Source organism: Rhineura floridana, chromosome 7, assembly GCF_030035675.1.
Source record: "Rhineura floridana isolate rRhiFlo1 chromosome 7, rRhiFlo1.hap2, whole genome shotgun sequence".
Lineage (NCBI taxonomy): Eukaryota > Metazoa > Chordata > Lepidosauria > Squamata > Rhineuridae > Rhineura > Rhineura floridana.
The window spans coordinates 85,146,648-85,169,074 of record NC_084486.1 but is presented as its reverse complement, the minus strand read 5'-3'; the positions used below and the strand labels follow the sequence as shown (position 1 = coordinate 85,169,074).

The following is a 22,427-nucleotide window of genomic DNA, read 5'->3' as shown; positions in this document are numbered from 1 at the left end:
TGTGCGCACTGCGCACATGTACCTACCATCAACCAAGATGGCAGTGGAGGCTTCCCTAAGGAACTGATGCCCCTGGCCACCATCTTGGTTGATGGCAGGCATGTGTGCATGTTGCATAGCTCACATGCGTGCCATCAACCAAGATAGTGGAGGGGGCATCAACCCCTTAGGGAAGCCCCCGCCACTATCTTGGTCGATGGCAGCCATGCATACACAGCAAGCACATCATTCAAGACAAAAGGAAAGGTCGGTGGGGCATGCGGGCAAGCTCTGCGGGCCCAGAGCAGGCTGGTGCCCAAGGACTTAGTCATGCCTGATGCCAGCCCTGCTTCTGGGAGACAGATGCCCAAACTGTGGTCTGTGAACTACCAGTGGTCCATGAGCTTCATTAAGGTGGTCCACGGCATGCCCATATGCCCAAATATTCATATAGATTTTTAACTGTATTTTATTGCTTCTTTTATTTCTTATATTGTGTTTTACTGTATTTACAATCTGAATTCTATGGAATGCAAACTATAATACAGTAAAACATAAGGTAAGAAATAAAAGATGCAAGCTAAAATGCAATTAAAATTACACAGCACCTAGCACAGTGCATTGCAATTACTAGAACAAACCAAAAAATCATGAAGTGTTTTCCCAAGACCATCAGCAATTTTTAAGTGGTCCGTGGAAGAAAACAGTTTGGGAACCACTGCTCTAGGGGACATGATCTAGATCTAGTTCTCATTTCAGTGATGAACCTCTGTGTGACTGTACCACTATAGACTGTAGATGAGGGGGGACATGCTTGAATGTTTCATCTACACACAGAGACAAAAAAACTTTTAGCTAGAAAACTAGATGACACAGAAAAGGCTCTAAGCTAGGTTTCTCCTGACATTGCAGTATTTATGTGAAGGGATTTTTGTTCTTTTTTTGTATGGAGGACCATTCAAGTTCACAAACACGCCTACCCAGGTTTTAAGACCTTTGGAAGAGGCCCTGGGAACATGAGAGAGAACCTTATTTGTATATTATTGCAGTTTTGTTGTATTTTATTATGTTTTACTTGTATTATGGTCCCTGGGTTCCTTGAGCACAGTTTGGTGGAAAGGCAGGATACAAATTTAACAAGCAAACAAAAGAAATCAGTGTGAATACCCCCTTCCCAGCCAGCTCTAAGTTGAACAGCCCAAACACAGGTCGATCATCTCAGTGAGGACTAGGCCCAAGACCCCCTGCCTTGAGAAAAGTCAAAGCATTCTGGCAGCCAAATGGAAGCTGTTTATTTCACCATGGATTATACAATATACGAAGGGATTTGATTGCTTTGGAGAGAGCAAGCATGGGAGGGAACTGATAGGACAAGGAACTGAGAGTTCATCCCAAGGTATGTTCAAAAGTGCTTGTCTACCTTCCCGGTTGGCTCAAGATCAAGTGGAAAGAACAAGAACAAAATAACCAGACATAAACAGTAGCTCCAACCCACAACTGGGCAAGGCTGTGATGTATAACCTATCAAGCTGGATCCAACATTAAAACAGCCAGCCAATCCACAGGACCCAGAAACTGCCTGAAACCTGGGTCTGAGGGATGCACAAAACAGTGGTTGTGAAAAGGAAGCTTCTGGCAGGTGCACAGTAAAATGTCAATTTACATTTGGTACACAAATAACTGTGAGATTTCTTCAACATATACTGAGACTCGCTAAGGGAGAGGAATATTCTGCGGATCATGGGAAAAACTAAGCTAGAAAAAGTCACTGAAGAAAAGACCAATCAAAAACTGCTGGGGGAGGGAGATCCTAGCTCCCTGTCTGCTATGCTAACCATTAACCTGCCAGTAGGATGGAGAAGTGCAACTTCCTGCATTATGTTTCCAGGATTTTAAAAAAACATCAAAAGCAGGTTTGTTCTTTGTGCAGCACATAGACCCTATTCATACTCAGAAATTCACACTAACACAACATAAAGTCCAAAACACACATCTCACCTGACTGCAAATGCTGTGGACTTTTGGGAAACGCCAACAGTTTTGCACATCAGCTCTGGGTCCAGCCATTTTATTGTTACAAAGGTTCAGATTTGCGGCTTTTTCTCTTCCCTGCAACTTGACACCCCGCTACTAGAACAATGCAAGACTGAAACTCAGGTTAAGTGGAAAACTCTCACCTAAGCTAGACAATGTTTGGCACCAGCCCTAGCACAGTTATAGTTGGGGAAGTAAACCATCCGTGACATTTCCCTGTTTGCATTGAACTGCATCTATCTTTTAAATTTGAATGACCATGTATTCCTATCAAGCCTAGCACAAACTTTAAAAATAGCACACTTTGCTACAGAACAACCACTTGATACAAAAGTATAGGCAACTTCAGTGGCAAATGCCTTTATTTTGCAGAAGCACCTGTGACTGGGAGACTAGAAATGTAAGAGGGGGCTGCCCCTCTTGCTTCCTTTCACTAACCCAGACTTCTTCAAGAGGAGCAGGACCTGTCATGCCTGAACTGGTATTGGAGGAACAATAAATAGCTCAGGAGGATTTGCCTACTGGCATCACAAAGGACAGCATGCTGGTGAGGCTAGCATACCACTCGTTGTCAAAAGAGTAAATCCTCATCAGCTCCAGCAAAAACTGCACAAGGCTAGATCTCACTCCAAATTTTTGTGCAACCAACCATCCAACCACAGCAAGTCTACCATGAGTACTCACACAGGAAGAAGGAGCAAAAAAATAAAAATAAAAATAAAAATGTGTGTTTTTGTCAGCACCACCCAGGAGGGTGGTGCCGGCCGCGAGATTCCCCCTGGTGATCAAGGAAACACGCTATGGAAACACATCCTGCCAAGTCTAGCCTCTCCTTAAGCAAAGGAGCTTCTCAGCTTTCAAAAGATCCAGTTCTCCCTACTCAGGCAGACTCTTTTTATCCTTCCTCACCCCACATCCCAAAAAGAAAGCTTAAAGGAAGCAGGCCACAGATTAAGAAGCCAGCATCACTGAGAAACCCTTAGCTGATTAGAGAGCAGGAAAGCAGTTGAGCCTGTTCCTGCCCAGGAGACACGGGAGCGCGGCCATGTCTGGCTCCATCTGGAGTTTTGCACAGACCACGTGAACATTTGGGCTTGCATTAAAATAGCTGCCAGACTTGGAGGAAAACAAACTTCACTTAAAGGGGAAAGTAGCAGAATTTTCCACAGAGTTGCACAAACGAATGAAGGGTGTAAGATGTACATCACAGAGCTTCTTTTGGTTAATAGACCCCACAGGACACCAAGCAGATAACCTGGGGGGCATGCTATTTCTGGCAAGATGTAAGGCAATAAAAAAACCAAATGGAAGCTGAGGAAGGAGGAGATAATAAGCCCTCCCTTCACAAAAGGAACACAGCAGCACAAACAGCTACTGTCTTGCATCTTACTTATTGTTATTGTTTCATTTCACATCTGACCAGTTTATTTCATAAGATGCTCTCCCCCAGATGCCTGAAACCCAGCCCTCCAAGTAAGCATAGTGGTCGTGGGATTGCACACGAAGCATGAAGCCAAGCAAGTATAGAGTAGTCAGATGCTAATATATTGTAGAAATTAATTTGGTTATGGTTGCCTGAATAAGCTGAGAAGATGCTGGGTGGGAACCCAAATGTTCTGGGTTTTGTTCCTATTAATCACCTAAAATGAAGTATTTATAAGTGCCCCCCCACCCCCATTGCTACACTATTTCTGCATATTCTCTGTTTGCTCTTAGGAGGAAAGGATACGTCACCATCCTCCCTCTGCAGATGAAGGTCAACATCCTGAGAAACAAATGAACGTACTGGTTATCACCCAAACATCTGTCAGAACAAAGAACTGCCTCCCAAGGCCAGGGTCTTATATGTGTGTTTAAAATTCTACAATGACAATTTTCAGATTTTGTGGCCACAAAACACAAATTCTGCAGTTGAAATAAATTATTCACACTAGACAGATCTTCAATATGTGTATGCATGTTATGTCTAGATGCATAGATTTGTGTAGTATCATTGCTACAGGGCCAAGATATCAGATGGGACTCCTAGGTTTTATTGTATTATGAAGTGTTCTGAGTGGACAAAGCTAGGCTGACACCATCTAGAAATAGAGCCCCTGTATAACTCAGCTGTCAGGGAACAATTCTGAAAAATTACAATGATATTTCAGGACAGGACAAGTAGCTGATCTATGGATTTCAAAATAACATTTTAACGGTCAGCATTCTTTGCCATGTGGGCAACAGGATAGGGCAAGGATAGTCAATGTGGTGCCCTCCAGATGTTGCTGGACTACAATTCCCATCATTCCTGACCATTGACCATGCTGGCTGGGCTGAAGGGAGTTGGAGTCCAACAACATCTGGAGGGCACCATCTTGGCCATGCCAGAGATAGAGCTGTGGCCAAAGTGAACCTGCCTTACAAGACCAGGTCCTGCAGACCAAGCGCTTATGGATGCAATCTAGATATTCGCCCACCAAAGTCCCACTGCTTTCAACAAGCTCATCAAACCATCCCCACCTCCATTCTTTCATGCCCAGACAATGAATTTTCTTCTCATTTTGGCAAAGGATCCTTTACAACTTTGCCTTTGCAGCGGACACTTCAGCAATCAGTTTTTATTTGCTACAGTTCCTATGCCTGCTGGCCCTTCTGCTCCTTATCTCTGCCATCCATCAGAGAGAGATCACATGCTTGAACTCACTGACCCAGTGCCAGTCTGCCCCCTATGCTCATTGCCCAGGACAATGAATGCCCTTGTTGAAGATAGGAGAGACCGAAGGCTGATCTGCACCCAGCTGAGCCCTCCTGTGTGTCCAGATGAGATCCTGAGATCCTCCCTGTCTTTGTTTGTCAGCCAAACTCAACAGTTAAGAACAGCGTAGCATCAGTGGCATTTAGGGTGAGGAAGTGCAAAGCCTGGCTGTGGCTTCCAACCCATGCAGTTTTCAAATGTAGCAGAGAAAATTGCTAATCTCAAGTGTGGGAGACTGTCCTCTGCTCCAAGGTCATGGGGACTGACCAAACTGCAAAGTTTAGGCGCCAACTCAAAATTCCTCCTTTCCTAGCCAAGACCCCCTCCCAAAAAAACCAACAAAGTGAGTGATGTCAAGCATGCTAGTAGACCAGGCAGTAGGGGGGAATGGGACTTCTCATGAGCACAGCTGTCCATAACTCCCAGAATCCCCTGGAGTAGAATAACAACAAAGAGAACATGTGAAATGCCCCAGAGCACCATAAATAAGAGCCAGCAAATTTGTGTTGCTCATGTCACATTGAGCAAGATTTAGAATTCAAAGGGAAGAGGCCCTCACCTACTGGGCCCCCACATCCCTTTCCCACACATAAGGGAATAATTAGTTCCAGCAGTCAGTTTTCCCCAGACCCAGTAACTCAAGAGGCAGGCTCCAGTGACACAGCTGATACATTGCTGAGCGTGGCAGAACATAGTGACTAACAATCAAACTGCTTAATGCAAAGGTATTCTGTAAGAAACAACAGAAACTGATTAACTTGGATCCATTTAACAAGTAGCAGAGCAGGGGTTGTCCTCACGGCCAGAAAAATAAGTTCTGCCTTACAGATAGTTCTGCTCTTTTATTTGTAGATTAGCCACGTTGCAGCTCTCAACAGGTAAGTAGGGGCCACACCACACAGGATACATCCTGAGGCAACTGATTTTTCCACTGTGCCATTTCATGGAGTAGTCCTCAATCTTCTGTTAATTTCTCCCCTACAATCAAATCCTATCGTTTGGTCTGTTATCTTTGTAGTGAGCCATCTGCGCAGCCTGTCTCCCATCAAGGGGTGTGGCCACAACTGATTGCAATCAATTTAAATTTAGGAGGAAACTACAATTAACCTGATACACTCGTTATTCTGTTTGTAAAGACTCTCTTGACATGCAAGGCCCACCCACATGAAGACTGCTGGCATCAAGAGAGCAAGTTATAAAGTACCTCCAGCAAACCCATGAAATCATTAACAGTGCTAGATCTCCACAGAGATGCATTCAAAACAGGGTGACAAACTGATATCCTAAACAACTAACACCAAACTATAAATAATCTTCCAGGGCACCACATATCTATTGCACAGCATCTTATGTAAGTACAGTCCCACTACATTAGGAAGCATTCCCTCTGAGTCAAATTGCCCAATGTTGCTCTGCTTGTGTCCTTTGAAATAAGTCTTACTGGACTCCCATATAAGTATGTTTTACTACCATAATCAAGTCTTCCTTTATTCAAGGCCTCTGTGTCCAAGGAAGCCAGAAAGGTTTTTATATAGCAGGGATCATTTAATCATAAAGCAAATGAAACTGGAATGATTTTCATTCACATCTATTTACACCAGGGATAGAGAACCTCAGACCAGAGTTTTTGCAAGGCTAGAATGTCACTGAACTTCTTGCTTGCCTGGACAAAGGATAGAGAGGGATATGTGAGAGTGTGTAGAAACAAGCCTACTGTACAAAAGTAAGACTAACATTTGTTGCTCTGTCCACTTTTGCTTCTGGCGCTGCCTACCATTGGCATGCAGCCCCTGGAAAGTTGCTTAGAAGGGAATGTAGCCCTTGGACTAAAAAAGGTTCCCCACCCCTGATTTGCACCAAGGGCTGTTTCAGATGCAATACTGATGAATGCTCGGTCTGGTGGTAAACTGGAGCTAGAATTCCTGCCTTACATTAAACAAAGGAATAGAGAACGCTGCTTTACACTGAATCAGACCATTAGTCCATCTAGCTCAGTACTGCCTGCACTGACATCATGGACTGAACCCCTGGAACTTTTTGAATGCAAAGCATGTGCTTTCTACTGCTGACCTTGGTCCATCATTCACTTCCTCTCTAAAAGTGTATCCAGACCAAACTTATTTGCATGATCCACTGCTGAAAACTGTGCAAGAAGCTATTACATTCCACACCAAATTTTATGACTGGGCAGTCTTTAGCACTCAGTTTCAGAGTCATTTTGTGAGCAAATGTATCACTAACAAGGTACAAACCTTCCCACTATTGCCATTGCAGTTGTATACTCGTTAGTCTAGATATTATATACATTTTATCTAGTAAGCAGAAGCTAAATCTGGCTACTTCATAATGCCAGAGTCCAGTTTATTCACAGCCCCATCTCAACATCTCTCCACACCTGTTTTTGTTTCTGTTTTTCTAGCACATTGCATCAGATTTACAAGGGTACATAAATGGGTGCAACTGTACAAAGTCAATGTTTATTAAGAAAACAAAGTTTGCAATCTAAGTTTTCAGTTCCAGGTGGAGGAGTAATGTATGAAACCTGGAAGCATGTATGAAATTCAGAGAACAGACAAAATTGAAATGAAGATTGCAATCCTAAGCAATCTTATTAGGGAGTGAGACTCAGTGAGCTCAGTGAGACTTGCTTTTTGGTACACAGACCCAGAATTGTACCTTAAATGAAATGCCATAAAGCACTTGCTTGGGTGCATCCTAACACTCTAAACTCATGCATGGTTACTCAAAAGTAAACCCCACTGTATTTAACAGGACTTTAAACCTCTTCACACTTACAAGTGAATCCTCCTGAGATCAGTGAGACTTAATTCCATGTAAATATGGACTGAACACAGAAAAGAATTCCTACTCCAGCCAAAATAAGGTTTCAGGGCTGGCTCACACTTTCTACCCTGGTACATTATCACCTGCATATTCCATTTAGTCTGCAGTCATTTTCAAGCCCTGGAAAGGCAACCAGTCCTCCTGAAAAATATGTTTGCAGGATGAAACCCAGAAGCTTTATATCAGCATGGGGAACATGTGGTCCTCCAGCTGTTGCTAGACTCCAGTTCCTATTAGCTGCACCCAATATGGCCACTGGTGGGAACTGAAGTTCAACAACATATTGGAGGGCCACAGGTTCCCCATCCCTGCTTTACAGGCTTCGTTCAGAATTAGAGGACAGCTGCAGTCTGGTGAGGAGGGGGTGAGGTCTCACTAAGCTGCAAGTGTTAATTTTGCATTTCAAAACATCAAGATGAAACACAGTGAGGGAAGAACTTTACACACCCTGAGGGTTATCTCAGCCAAAGGGATGCTCCAGAACTTGTTTGAAAAGCAGAGGTTAGTTCTCAAATATGTGAAGTAGGAAGTGCTTATAAAGGGAGTGCCTCTGAGCATGTTCCAAGCACTTTTCCCTTCAGATGGAGAAATTGCCACCAGCTCTGGATCCATGGAAAGGACCTCCAGGGCAAAGGATATGACGTTTCAAGCATGTCTAAGTCCTGGCACTTTTAATTTTAAAAATTAAACACAGAGTTCTAAGAGCAAAAGAGCAAACGCAGCGTGCATCAACCAATAACAGTTTCTCAGACATTTGATGATTGGGAGGGATGATCATCCCAGCGGGAGGGAGGATGACAATCAGTCTGGAAAGATATTAGGATTGGCCCTGCCCATGTGGTTTCACATGCAACATAGTCTTAGGGGACAACACATCAGTTTCCATGTGGCTATATGAGTGTTTAAAAGGGGACTGGGTCTGATTGTTATCTGACGGATGTGAAGAACCAACAAATCTGCAACTGTAAACATGGGCACTTCCCAAGACATTGGAACCTCTTTTTGTCAGCCTCGCATCTGACCTGCCCTTGTTGAGCTGGAGGCATGTGATAGGAACTCTGCACAAGCCTCACACACAGAGATAAATTATAATACTATTACTACTCAGGGCAGTAACAAGCTGCAAAGACAGCCCCAAGGCTGTCAGTACCTATAAACACTCTGAATATAGATTAATGTTCATTTCTCAGCATTTATCATAACTGTTCTGAACTGCCAACTCAACAGGAACAGCAAACTCATGATTGGAAGGTCAGCAAGTTTGATGGGTGCTTTTGTCTCAGCCTCTCAGTGGCCTCCCCACAAAAAAGGAAAAGGGGGGGGAAGTCCCTTTTATAATTTGCTACATAATTAACTCCCCCTCTGGAAAGTCAAAGCAGCTGTTCCAATTCTTTTCTCTTCCTTGCCACAAGGACAACCAGCGTCACACAAGTTTTGGCAAGTTAAGTAGGCAGACTAAACATCCACTCTGGCAGCCAGAGGAGGACAGAAAGTACAGGAAAAGGCCTGAGGATTGTGTTAGGAATAGCAAGGAGGTGCTGAAGATATGGATCAGTGGCAAGAATGGGGCATGTTGTGTGCCACATGGCAGCATACAAAAAACAAGGACTACCCACTTTTATTTAGCAGGCTTGTAAATCTTTTCATACTATATGCAGGACTGAGCAGAAGTAAGGTTCAGGTTACCAATCCCATAGGGCCAGTTTCCCAAGTAGAGTATTGGTGAGCCACGTCCTGGGTTGTTGTTGTTTTAATATGTAGGTTATTGGTGTGTTTTGTTTTGCAATGTCATCCAAAATTATCATAAACACAAACCATCCCCCATACCAATTGTTAATCCCTCAATGAATACAAACACAAGGAGTCCAAAGAAGAGAAAAAGAGAAGATCAAGGAGAAAGAAAAAAGAGGGAAAAGGAGGCTATCTGTCCAAAAAGTGATTCCTCGGCCATCATGCTCAACTGCCAATTAAATCTGCTGTGTCTTGATCTAATCATAAAGTGTTCCTTATGTTCCGAATCAGCCAAAAGACTTGCACGTTAAGCTTGCTTGCGTTATGTGAAAACAGAGCATTCTCAGAAGTGAGTCAAATAAACAGCAGCACCGTCAGTTCAACAACATACCTTGCGTACAGAAGCCAAATGATAGCGGCTTTGGAAACTTTGCTCAGATATCTGAGGGGATGTATCTTACCTGCCTCAGGTCTTAAAGATGAGTTCTGCTCTCCTGTCATCAACTTCCTCCTGAAACAGCAGGAAAATTGTGAGGCTAGAAGATAAAGTGAAAAAAATCAGTAGAGTTTCTGGCAAGTGTGTCACATGATGAGTCTCGGTCACAACAACTGGGCCACAGGACAAGTTCTCAGAAATGTATTAGTCCCTGCACTCCATGTTGCTCTAAATTCCTTGTACAGATGCAAAATGAAGACTAAGGAACATAGCAGGATACATACACTGAAGATTGTGTAGGAGCAAAATACAGATAGCCCTTTGCTAAAATCAGCCAAGACTCTTAAGCTTCCCCCTCCACATGTACAACTCAAGAGCCAAAAAAACCCAGTTCTTGCTTCTCTACTTTTCTATTCAGCAATTCATTGCTTGGGGACTCCCACTTTACAGTGATTTGTGCTATAAATTCCTGCTCCACAGCGGAGTTCCCCACCCAAACAGCCAGCTTTGGCGTCCAAGTTACAAACGCAATCAATTAATTTTAACAGCAGCTGAATGGAGTTAGTATGATAAATTTTGGGAGAGAAAACAAAGATCAGGGCAGGGACACTCTTCCCTCTAGGCAACGTGATGTTTCAAACTGTGCCAGAGAAAAGTGATCTACACAGCACCACCACCCCTGCTCCGTATTCCATACCGTATCCTTCACAGGCAGAGAGATGTACCGAACAAATACAACCCAGTCAACAACAACTAGACTTCCAAACCAGAGGATAAACCACCGGAGAAGCTTGTCCATGTAGGAAAATGGCAGATGAGGCTAGCTCACACATCCTGCAAGAGTAAAACCACTAGTGGTTTCAAGTTGATTCCTGCTGCCTGCCCTTCTCACTATCATTCCAACTTCCCAAAAAAAGTCTGGCCAACGTCACAGCCAAACATTCTCACCAGCTAATCAGAGAACAGGAGGGGAGGGACGTCTGTCGTTTCACATTTCTTTCATGCTAACAACTAGGTTCGTGTGTGCATGTTCCCACATGTGCAGCGCATATCACGTTCCCCTGCTTTCATGCAATTCATTTATTGTAGTCTTTACCAGCTTCAAGAGCAACTTATATTATACCCAATGCCCATGAGCTACCAAACTTAGGATCAGGGCTAGAAAGTAGCAATTTGTATAGCCTTGCTTCTTTCCTGTGCCTGGCACAGGAGAGTGCAAGAACTCCTGAACTTGTGCCAGAGGAAGGCCAGGGAGATTCTTCTTTTTCCAGCTGGCACAATGAGCAAATCACACACAGCTTACAAGCCCCCAATATTCTCTCTCTCTCTTTCTCCTACCTCATTCTCCAGCCTTAGAAGTCCAAGCATCATGTTACAGACCCTTTCATGCTCCAAACACAAAGCAGACACTGAATCATTACACAGTGCTCAATGAACTGCTCATTGAGCAGCTGCTGTCGGTCTGCTGCTACATAGTCCAAAGGACAAGCTCTGAAGAATTGTGTTGTTATGACCATCAAAAGCCTTGCATATGTTTGTCAACAAATGTGGCAAAATTAAAAAGTGCCATCTTAACAGTCTCTTTCTCACAAGGAGCAGACAAGACCAAGTTCAGAAGAGAGAAGAGGGACACATTTATCCCACTACTACACCCAATTCCAGAAAACATTGTAGGCAAAATGATGATGATGATGATGATGATGTTAAATGCCACCAAAAAAAGAAAGACAAAGAAAAGAAAGTTACTTTTTAAAAAATATTGCCATAAGTTCTATATTGGAATAGTAAGGCTCTTCCAAAACAACAGTAAGAACAAAACTAAATGCATTTTCTCCCCATGAGGATCTTGCGTAAGAGTTTGTTCCCTTAAGATTCCCTATGTTGGGGTTTGTGTTAACGGGTGATATATGTGGGGCAAAAAAGCTGGGGTGTGCCATATATTTAGGTGGTGGGAATCTGCATAGGAAATATGGGATATGATATATAGGGGAAATGTTGTACTGGAGATCTGCGGGTTCCATTAATAAATACAGCTAGCTGTGCATAAGGGATCTATGGGCAATGGGTTGTTGGAAGTTCTTTGAGGAGACAGATGGGCTCAGTGGAGCAAGGGGCTGTAAGATAAGGTGGATGTAACTCTTATGGGGTGAGGTCAAAGTGTGGGGCAGTGGCTGACAAGGCAAAGTGACTCTAAGGGATTGGAAGGCATGGATACTGAGGGGTAAGGAAAGGCGTGGGGAAATTACGGCCCTCCAGATGTTGTTGGACTCCACCTCTCATCTCCCCCAGCTCTCTACTCTAAGGCTGCAATCCTATGCATGCTTACCTTGGACCCACCAAACTCAGTGAGACTTATTGCTGAGTTGAGTAAGCATACATAGCAATAGGCTGTTAAGAGTGTAGAAATGATAATGAATTTAGGAAGATAAATTCTAGTTCCATTTGACAGAAGGGAAAGCCGAGGTTCAAAGATGTAGCACAGCCTTATAAATAAGGCCACAAAAGTTACCGGCCACTGAAAGCATGCAAATACAGGCTACTGGTCTCTTAACAGGTAGTCCAGTGGACTGGCAGAGGAAGGATACATTTTTCCATATTCGTCTCTCCTCCACCAGCCTGCTTGGTTTCCATGCTGGTCAGGGAGGAAGGGGCTTTCCTTCCTCTGTGGCTAGCATGGAACCCAAGTGGACTGCTGGAGGAAAGATGAAGAGATCCATTCTTCATCCACCAGCTGACTCATTTGCCTGTATGTAATTCTTGCTACCAGGCGAGTTGTTAAATGCAGGGCTGCTACAGCAGGCTTTGTAGAGTACATAAGGTGATGCAGTTCAACCAAATTCACCCATCACCTGGGAAATGCACAAGAGACACAGCTTGTGGCAGAACCCAGAATAAACCATCCACACCATAAATGCTGCACTCTCCAAACCAGTTAGGCAGGAGTACTTTGGCTGAAATTATCTGCAGTAAACCTGTCGGCTTAAGGGCTTTGCATCCTGGGCTGAAAGCTAATACTAATGAAAGAGGGATGGGCTAACATGTTTCAGCAATTGTCACTCCAGGTACCAAAGTCTCTTTTCCTGTCCAAATAAGCTGGAATGGCAAAGGTAGATGTGATCAGGGATGGGAGGAGGAAGGGAAGGTCTGTGAATACTTCTAGCCAAAGTTTTCAGTATATCTGATTGCAATGGAGCCAGCTTTTCCCATGTGGCTGTGAAATGGAAACAGTCTATTCTGAAGGGGAAAAGGAAAGCTGCCAGGGCAAGCTGGGCACTGCATGTTCAGGAAAGACGCTTCAGCAAAAGTTTATATGGAGGTGAGGCAGGGAATGAAAGCCATCCGAACTTCTGCAGTTCCTGCCAACTTCCAGGCTAGGAACATACACTATTCAACAGTCCCTCAACATGCCAGATGCGCCTTTCAATGAATCCCACTGATGGCCATCATCTCAGAGCCAGAGCCCATCTAAGTCAAACCCATACGCTTGAACCCCAGAATCTTTATTTATTTATTTATTATTTAAAATATTTCTATCCCGCCCTTCTACCCTATAATAGGGCACTCAGGGCGGCTTACAAAAATAACATCAAACATGTACATAATAAAATTGTAAACAGTAAAATCACAAAAACATTAAAATACATTTAAAATACATAAAATACAATTAAAATACATAAAATACAATATATATATATATATATACACACACACACATATATACTAAAGGGACTACAAAGGTAAAAATTAATGCAGAAAGCATAAAATCAGTGTCAGGCTCTACCTTCAATCCCTTTAGTCACCTTGGATCCATTATTAGGGAAATGGCAGGATATAAGCTTTTAAAATAAAATAAAATAAAACCTCCCCCCTCCCAGCAACAAAATCCCCCTTTGGCAGATGTCAATCTCCTCCTGGCCCAAGAGTGGGGAATCTGTGACCCTCCAGATGTTGTTGGAGAGTCAGTGTGGTGTAGTGGTTAGAGCAGCTTTTCCCAACCTTTGGGTCCCCAGATGTTGCTGGACTACAGTTCCCATCATTCCTGACCATTGGCCATGCTGGATGGGGCTGATGGAAGTTGTAGTCCAGCAACATCTGGGGACCCAAAGGTTGGGAAAGGCTGGGTTAGAGTGTTGGACTGCAACCTGGGAGACCAGGATTCAAATCTCCACACAACCATGAAGCTCACTGTGTGACCTTGGGCCAGTCACTGCCTCTCAGCCTCAGAGGAACGCAATGGTAAACCCCCTCTGAATACCGCTTACCATGAAAACCCTATTCATAGGGTCACCATAAGTCGGGATCGACTTGAAGGCAGTCCACAACCACCACCCCAATGTTGTTGGACTATGATCCTCTTCATCCCTACTGACCATGCTGTCTAGGGCCGATGAACACTGGAGCCCTGTCCAACAACATCTGGTGGGCCACAGGTTGCCCTTTCCCTTCAGTCCCTTAACAGTCACTCTCCCTTTTCAGCACCACACTTTGACTTTCCCCAACATCTCAATATCCTCTGATCTTCCAGTCCATTGCTCCACTGAGCCCATCCGTCTCCCCCCCAACCTCCAACAACTCATTGCCCACAGTCCCCCAATGCACAGCTAGCTATGTCTATATCTATATATCCCACAGAATCACCCGAATCACCCAGTACAACCTTTTCCCTATACATATCCCAGCCCTTACACAGATTCCCAGACCCCTAAATATACAGTATGGCACTCATCAGCTCTTTTGTCCAACACATATATCTCATTAACACAAGCCCCAATTTAGCAGCATACTTGTTTTAGCTTAATTTAAAACTATGCATAAAACATGTTTGGAACCTATGGCCCTCCTCGGAGGTTTGTTTGAAGCTCCCCGCGTACCTCTTACCTATCCTCATATTTGCCCCACAACCCCTTGTTTAACTCATCCCCTCAGCTTCAAAGCTTTTTCCTCCATTGACCCCCATATATCCCATCGGATGTACATAACCAGCCAGCTCTCCACTCACCCTCGCCGACACGAGCACTAGGATAGCCTGCCCCAGCCGCCGGCTCCCATCGCCCAGCCCACTCGATTGTAGCCCCAAGCAGTCCATGCCTGGCCCCAGCGTCAGGCCCCGCCCGGTCGCCACCCCCCTAGAGCACCCCCAGACAGCCGGCCAGTGGAGCGAACGGACCGCGGGAAGGGGCCACGTTAGGGGGAGTCCCGACAATCGGACAGAGTGTAGTCCTAATCGCGGGAGAGGTAAGGAAGGGCGTCGTTAGGGTCGGGAGCCACGCACTTCAAAGATTCCTCACACCCCTAAAATTGTGGGTCTTTAAGGAAAACAGTGAGCGATGTCACTCTGCCTTGGACAGAGCTGTACCTCTTCCCCTTCCTTTCACCAACTTTTAACATCAAGATGATACCTAGAGCACTTTCCTGATCATGTGTCCCCAACGTTTGGTAATTAACATCGTAATAACCATCTCCAAGGGGAGGGGTCGGGCGTTGTGTTGTTTTCTGTGCTACTTTCCTGTGACATGCCCCCCATACAGCCACTCTCGTGGCTGTATAAATTCCTGTGTTGTGTTCACATCAGTTCACACCAATAAAAAACAAACTGTTAGATCTGTCTTTAGCGACATATATATATATAAAAAAACGAGCGCCTTACTCTTGTGCAGTCAGTAATATCGTTATTTTTGGACCAACTAAAATATCACAAAGTAGTAAGCAAGGTTGTAAGGTCTCCAGGACTCTTCTTCAGAAGGGAGGGGGGTTGCGGAGGGGGAGAACCCTAGGCATCTTGCTGAAGCCCAAAAGTCTGCAATTTTAACAGTAAAATGGAGCGCAGGAGGTATTAGGCAGACTTAATTAGATTAGACTCTGTTAGGTGCAAAACAGATTTCAGGGTGCAGCAAGGGTTGTTGAGACGTGAAAACAGTAATACAGTAACTGGTCCCTACTTGAGAAGAGGGGATTTAATGGAGGGGGGAATCAATCATTATTGGGCGGGGGTCACACCAACTCTCAAAGTACAACCTGAAATCTGTCATGCAACTAGCAAAGTCTTGTCTAATCTGCCTAACACCTGCACTCCATGTTAAGGCCCTTACAAATTGTGGATGTTGGGGCTCCAACAGTTTATATTCTCTCCCTCTCCCCTTCTTTTGTTCAGTTCTGGGGTGGGTGTTATGTACTAACAAAATAAGGAATGGAGAAGTTTCAAGGAGTTTCAAGCATAAAGCACCCCTGCTAACATTTTTGTGTTGGTCACTTTGCTTTGGAAGTGCAGAGATTGCACTTCCTTTGATAGCATTAAGTGAATAGTACCAAATGTCTCCAAAGTACAAACTATGGAAGCAGTTCTGCAGTGTGTCCCAGGGTTAAAACCTCTTTATTCTCCCAAGCTTTTAAGAAAAAGTGTTTAAGGCTTTAAAAAATATCTCATGTACTGCAGTTTTCGCTGTCCTTTATCCTAGTTTTGTCCTGTGCTCTATTTACTCTGTTTTAAATTTCATGTGTATATATGTTGAGTTGTGCATGTCCTAGTCAGAGTAGACCCACAGAAATTAATGAACGTGACAAATTTAGGTCAGCTAATTTCAATGGGTCTCCTCTGAGCAGGGCTAGCATAGGATGCAACCCATATGTTTTTAATAAATGTCATTGTAAATTGCCCAGAGAATTTGTTATTGGACAGTGCAGAAATGCAATAAGTAAATATATAAATCAAATCAATACTTGAAGGGGGAGGAAAATAAGAGAAACTGCAGAGCTATGGGCTCTGGTGTTCTTCAGAGTTCTACTAAACTGCTACATCCTGAAAAAAAGGACACTCATTAAATTCCATGGTGCTGTAACATCCTCATCTGGAGATGTGTTTGCTGGAACAAGGAAATAAACAAAATTCTACAAAACAGGAGAGACACATGAGAGAGGATGAACTAAATTAAGCCCCTTGACATGCTGGCATGAAAAGACTATGTGTAATTAATTAACCATAATTTCCAATTGAATGATCATGTAGGGGCTGTCAGAGAGCATGCATTATTTGACATTAGCTATACAGGCATCTCAAGGCAAGTGACTTTTCCTATGTTCCTGCAAGACAGGGGTTAACTTCCTGTGCTTTTAAGGGCAGGGAGCAGAAGCCTGTTTTCCCACTCCATTACATTCCTGTTAACCTCCATATATCTCTGTTGAATAATGCATTTTTTCACCTTTTGCAGAAGATAAATATAGCCCCTTTTAAAAATAAGAGTACAGACACTATGGCAAAACTACAGAATCACAGAATTATAGAGTTGGGTGAGACACAAAGGCCATCAATTTCTACATCAAGATGGGGAAGTCCTCCTTCGTTCCTAGTGCCGGAATATTCCAGTGGAGGAGCTGAGAACTGTGAAGTGCCTCAGTATGTTTGTGCAACAAACACACGTAGCAGAGGATCCTACAGTAATGGGGAGAGGTGCTTTGTACAGCACATGGCTCACCCTCTTCCTGCTTTGCTGATGCAGACTGAGTGCTTTGTTTGGGGTGTGTTGTGGGGTTTTTTTTTAGCATCAAGCTGCAACTTACTAACACTATTATTATTTACACCAATCATGTATCCACTCGCTCAAAGAAATTTATCCACCCAAATAAGTCAAATGTTTTCACAGTCTTTTCCCTAACCATGTTATCAATCTTTTTTTTTCCTCAGATAATTTTTAGCGCAGATCATTAGTCAACCCAGTATCGAGTGTCAACTTGGCACTTGCCATGTTTCATTAGTACATAAATTACATAGCATTTGGGGGGCCCTTTGATTGTGTATGAAACATAAAAGAAAAAAAACTTTAATAGCTTGTGAAACATTAAAGAAAAAAGTAAATATCAAGTTGTCACGTTAGCAATATGGGTTTTCCATTAACTGGTACTCCAAAATTTGCATAACAACCTTGAGTCCCTGGGATAACACTCCTGCTGTGGCAAGGCTTCCAATGACATGTGTGTGTGTGTGTTTTGCATGATGTAGCATTTTGCAATTATTTGCTAGTACAATATGTTTTAGGATCAGGCTCTTATATTATGCAAGCATACAAACACACAGTTGACTGCTGTTGACTGCACCAACATTTTTCTTCAGAAAGTCGGTGAACATTAGGCCTGGACTACACATTTCACATACAAACATATGGAGCTAATACTACCCCTTTTCATCTGTTCTGAAACTATATACAAGGAGCATGCAGCAAGGAAGGAAGATCACACACACTTTCCCTGCCCATCTTCATCTGCTCTGAATGTTATGCAAGATTAGGGTCCCTGCTTTTTTCAGAGATCCAAGTTTTGTGTACAGACTTGTATGCATGTAGGCTGTGTTCCTGCAACTTGAGTTTACATACAGAGCCAGTGAATGCATGGAGTTTGGGAGTGAGAATAGCAGGCATGATCCTGTTCCCCTCTCCCCCTCCCCCTCCCCCGGTTCACTGTGCACTACTTTGCATCATGCGAAAAGGGCTGCAAAGTATTGGTCCGTCCAGCATATTGCTAGACAGACCAATACTTTGCAGCCCTTTTTGCATTAAGCAAAACAGTGTGCAGTGACAGGGGGGGGAGGTGGAACAGGATTATGGCAGTAGTTCTCCAGTGTGTCAGGCACATGTCTTTTTAGCCCTTGGATCTCCAGTCCTTTCACGAAAGATGCCAGCAACTGAACCTTAGGCATTCTGTGTGTATGACATGTGCTTTACCATTGAGCTACAGCCCCTTCTCCCAAACTGTGTGTGTTTGTAATGCTTATGCAGAGATGGGGGTGAGGGGCAATTACAATTGGTGCAATAGGGATGTGTAATCCACCTCAACATAATGTTGTGGCATGTGACATTATCCTAGCAGCCACAATTACGGGGGACAAGCAATTTTTCTGCATCTGATGCATCCATTTCTCTTGCAGGTGCTATGCTGAAAGTGATTATGCTATGTATGTATCATGGGCATTATATTTAACCACTTTTTCATAGTGGACTATAAACAAACCAAAAATTTCTGCTTATTCTGACCTGTGGCCCCACAACTTTATGACCAATATCTTTTAAGCAGCTATGTGGTGCCAAATCCTAAACCATCAGATTAATGAAACACTCTTGGTTAAAATCATGCTAATATCTTTGCCTTATCTGCATCCTATGCCTTTGAGTTCCCCTGGCTAATTGCCACACTTCTCTGGGCCATTTTGTAACATCAAATAAGAGTTTTTCTGTCTCTTTTTATTCATGTTTCATGTATATATTTGATTTTATATAAGTCACACAAAGCACTTTTTGTAACCTTAAATGCTCCCAGAACAAAAACCTCAAAGAGGAAACTTGCTGATTCACACATGGAGTGTTTGTTTTGGTTGCTGAACTAGCTGACAGGCTTATGGCAGATTTTCAACATGATCAGCTTTGGAGCTGGACCAAATGTTTTCCTGGTGTCTCTGATTGTTTCTTACTGATTATATTTGACTTCACTTGACCACTGTCTCAATTGTGCATTCTGTCCGGACTCCTGGGAGGAGGCTACTGTTGTAGCATCAGTTCCTAAGTCCGAAACCTGTGTCTAAAAGGTAGCGAATAATGGAAAATGGTTGCCTGTGGATCTTTTTTGCTCTCTGCAATTCTGTAGGCCTGGATCTGATATATTTGAGAGCTATTTTATTTGCTTGCTTTTATTGTACTCCTTTCTTCTTAAATCATAATGAACCAAAACAGATTGACCATAGCAAACCGTCTTCTATTTTCTTTCCTGGGGGAACTTCCCCAAACAGCATTATGCATGTTTTCATTTCTGCAAAACAAAAGCAGCTTTTTTCCCAAATCACATGAAAAAATGTTCAAATCCTCTAAATAAGTCAAGCATCTATTTCTTTATGATTTGAGGGATTTAAACTCTTGGTAGTAACAATAATAAAAAAGAATTCTGAAACATTTTAAGAAGTCAGTTAAATTTTTGCAGTGACATAAGATTGCTCTGAGAAAAAAATGTAAAGAGTATTTTATTTAAAATTTAAATACTTTCTGCATATAGCTCTGATATAACTTGTTGGTGAATTTTGGAATATATCTTTTATCCACATGTTCTTTCAGCAGATAACATTTGCTGTATGTTCTCCAGTTACAAATCTATGTGGTTTTAATTATCACACAATGAGCATAATCTCCAGCATGAAAATTGTACTTTTAATTGGCAGCTCTCCAAGGGTCTGTATATACGACCAAATAACACTGATGTAACTGAATACACTGGTGTTACTTGGGCATGTCTGATTGTAGTTATCATTAGTGGCATACCATACTTTCATCATACTTCCAGTATTAACTGTGATCAAATAAGAGAAGTTAATTGTAATGATGATAGACTCTTGCGGTGTTTTAACTCTACTTTGATCATGGCCACACCTGTTTGCAGCTAGCTAGTACAGAGATGCAGGTCTTCTCTGCATAATCACTAAATGTATTCTCCAGGTGGGAAACCTGTGGCCCTCCAGATGTTGTTGGCCTACAGCTCCCATCATCCCTGACTGGCCATGCTGACTGGGGCTGGTTGGGAGATGGAGTCAAACAACATATGAAAGACCTTTGGTTCCCCACTCCTGCCTAAGCATAGTGCACTCTGGAGTCCCAGTGGAAATGTCCTACAATTGCACATTATCCTGTCCGGACCTCACCACTGTAATAAAGCAGAAAAAGTCTGTTGTTTCCTTTGGCTGGAGGATATTCTTGCGGTTGTGCTCTCTCTCTCTCTCTCTCTCTCTCAGGAGACATGTGGAAATATCTCCTGCATATACTCTATAGCATAATATTCAGAAATAAATGCTTAATTAGTCTGGGTATGGCTCAGAGTTTGAACATAGACTGACACCAAAAAAGACAAAATCACAGAAGCATATCTAAATAATGCTTGGACAGTTTGGGATGGGATATCCAAGCACACATTTGAATAAAATATTGAGATAATCTTATGAGCCCCGAATGGGGGAAATGGGTGAGGAAGCATGTGACTTCCAAGCAATAGAAACAAATTCACATTGTGGTAAGATGATGGCAGCACAGTCTTTGGCACCAGCCTGTGGGGGAGAGAACCATGGAAATTGAGGGTTAATGTTACATGCCCTGCATTACCAACGGTATAATTGGGAATCACACAGAGGAGGGGTTTTTTAAAGTAAACAGTCTGGAGCCTCAATTACCCATCTCCTGGGGTACTATTTGCTAATCCTCTGCAGGCTGAATAAATAAACTCAGTGAATCCCCATTGGGATTGGTGGGACAGAAGGCAGGGAGACCAAGAGTAGGTAGAGCTCCTGCCACTGACAGACAAGACTCAACTTGCTAATTCTAGTTTTGCCCTTATAGTCCTCCCTGTTAAGTTCTACAAGGGCAACAATGCCAAGACTGAGGAGGAGGAAGCTGTGGGTCAGTGCCACCCGCTGGACCAGTTGCAAGTAAGAAGGCAGGTAGATGGGAGCTGGCTGATGGCAGACTGAGGTTGGTGTGGCAGTGCCCCATTTGCTCTAATAGGACAGGCACAACTGAATAATTTTTTCTCAGAGAGGAACCAACCATGTAAGCTAAGCAGAGGAAGAAGTAGGTTGCATTCATATGCGTGGCTAAGGGTTCAGCTGCCGCTTTTATTCTGAAAATTCCAAAGTCACTTATGACCAACCAAAATGTCACAAAACAGTTAATAAGCTTTTGAGTCCACCACAACTCTCCATCAGGCTGGATGTTAACCAAAGTGTGAGGGAGGGGGGAGAGAAAGAATGGCATGATACTGAAGCTTTGTCTTTGTTGGTCAACAATTAATTGTTATTGTATACTCTTTGAAGGAGGCATAGCTATAGGGTGTAGCTGTGCAGTTGTCATTATGCCATGATGAGTGCCTGCATTTCAGAATTTATCTCTACATCACTGACAAATAAAACGAAAACAAAATCATAGCTGGTGGAGGCGAAGTCATCTCACTCACCCCTAATGATGCTACAGGCAGTATCCAAGTGGTTACTCTCATAATTATATGCTTGCCTAACAATTTACTACGTGCCATGCACAACAGCAAGGGAGAAGCTACTGGGGGGCAGAAATTGCAAAGCATTACAGTTTAAATACTAGGAGAAACTCAGTTTTCAATCAACAAAACTGCTACCTTGAGGGGAAAAGATGTCTGGATATCCCACAACAAATTAGTAACTAACAACTGCCTATTTACTGCACAGCAATGTTTGTCTGGAAAGCAGTTCATCCAGTGGATAAGCGCTGTTCCTTTAATGCCAACAAAAATGAGGTTTCAACCCTTTACACTTCCTTGATTAAGTCCAATTGAACCTAGTGGCTTTTGATTATTGTTATTGTTATGTGGCTTCAAGTCGATTACGACTTATGGCAACCCTATGAACCAGTGACCTCCAATAACATCTGTCATGAACCACCCTGTTCAGATCTTGTAAGTTCAGGTCTGCAGGTTTCTTTATGGAATCAATCCATCTCTTGTTTGGCCTTCCTCTTTTTCTTCTCCTGTTTTTCCCAGCATCGTCTTTTCTAGTGAATCATGTCTTCTCATGATGTGTCCAAAGTATGATCATCTCAGTTTCATCATTTTAGCTTCTAGTGACAGTTCTGGTTTAATTTGTTCTAACACCCAATTATTGGTCTTTTTTACAGTCCA

At 43.1% G+C, this 22,427-nt stretch overlaps 1 protein-coding gene across 7 annotated transcripts in view; it reads right to left on the bottom strand.

Moving 5' to 3' along the window:
* The window catches only part of LZTS2 (leucine zipper tumor suppressor 2), a 75,898-nt gene extending 61,066 nt beyond the window's left edge, over nt 1-14,832 (bottom strand). For 2 of the 7 annotated variants that reach the window (XM_061636193.1, XM_061636196.1), the window contains exons 1-2: nt 14,761-14,815; nt 9,787-9,836 (exon numbers count right to left, since the gene is read on the bottom strand). The gene's annotated coding sequence lies outside the window, so the exon portion shown is untranslated. Of the gene's footprint in view, nt 1-9,786; nt 9,862-10,458; nt 10,657-14,760 lie in introns of those variants that run through there. The other 5 variants (XM_061636191.1, XM_061636194.1, XM_061636190.1 and 2 more) reach the window with 3 other exon arrangements.
* Between the last annotated feature and the right edge of the window lie 7,595 nt (nt 14,833-22,427).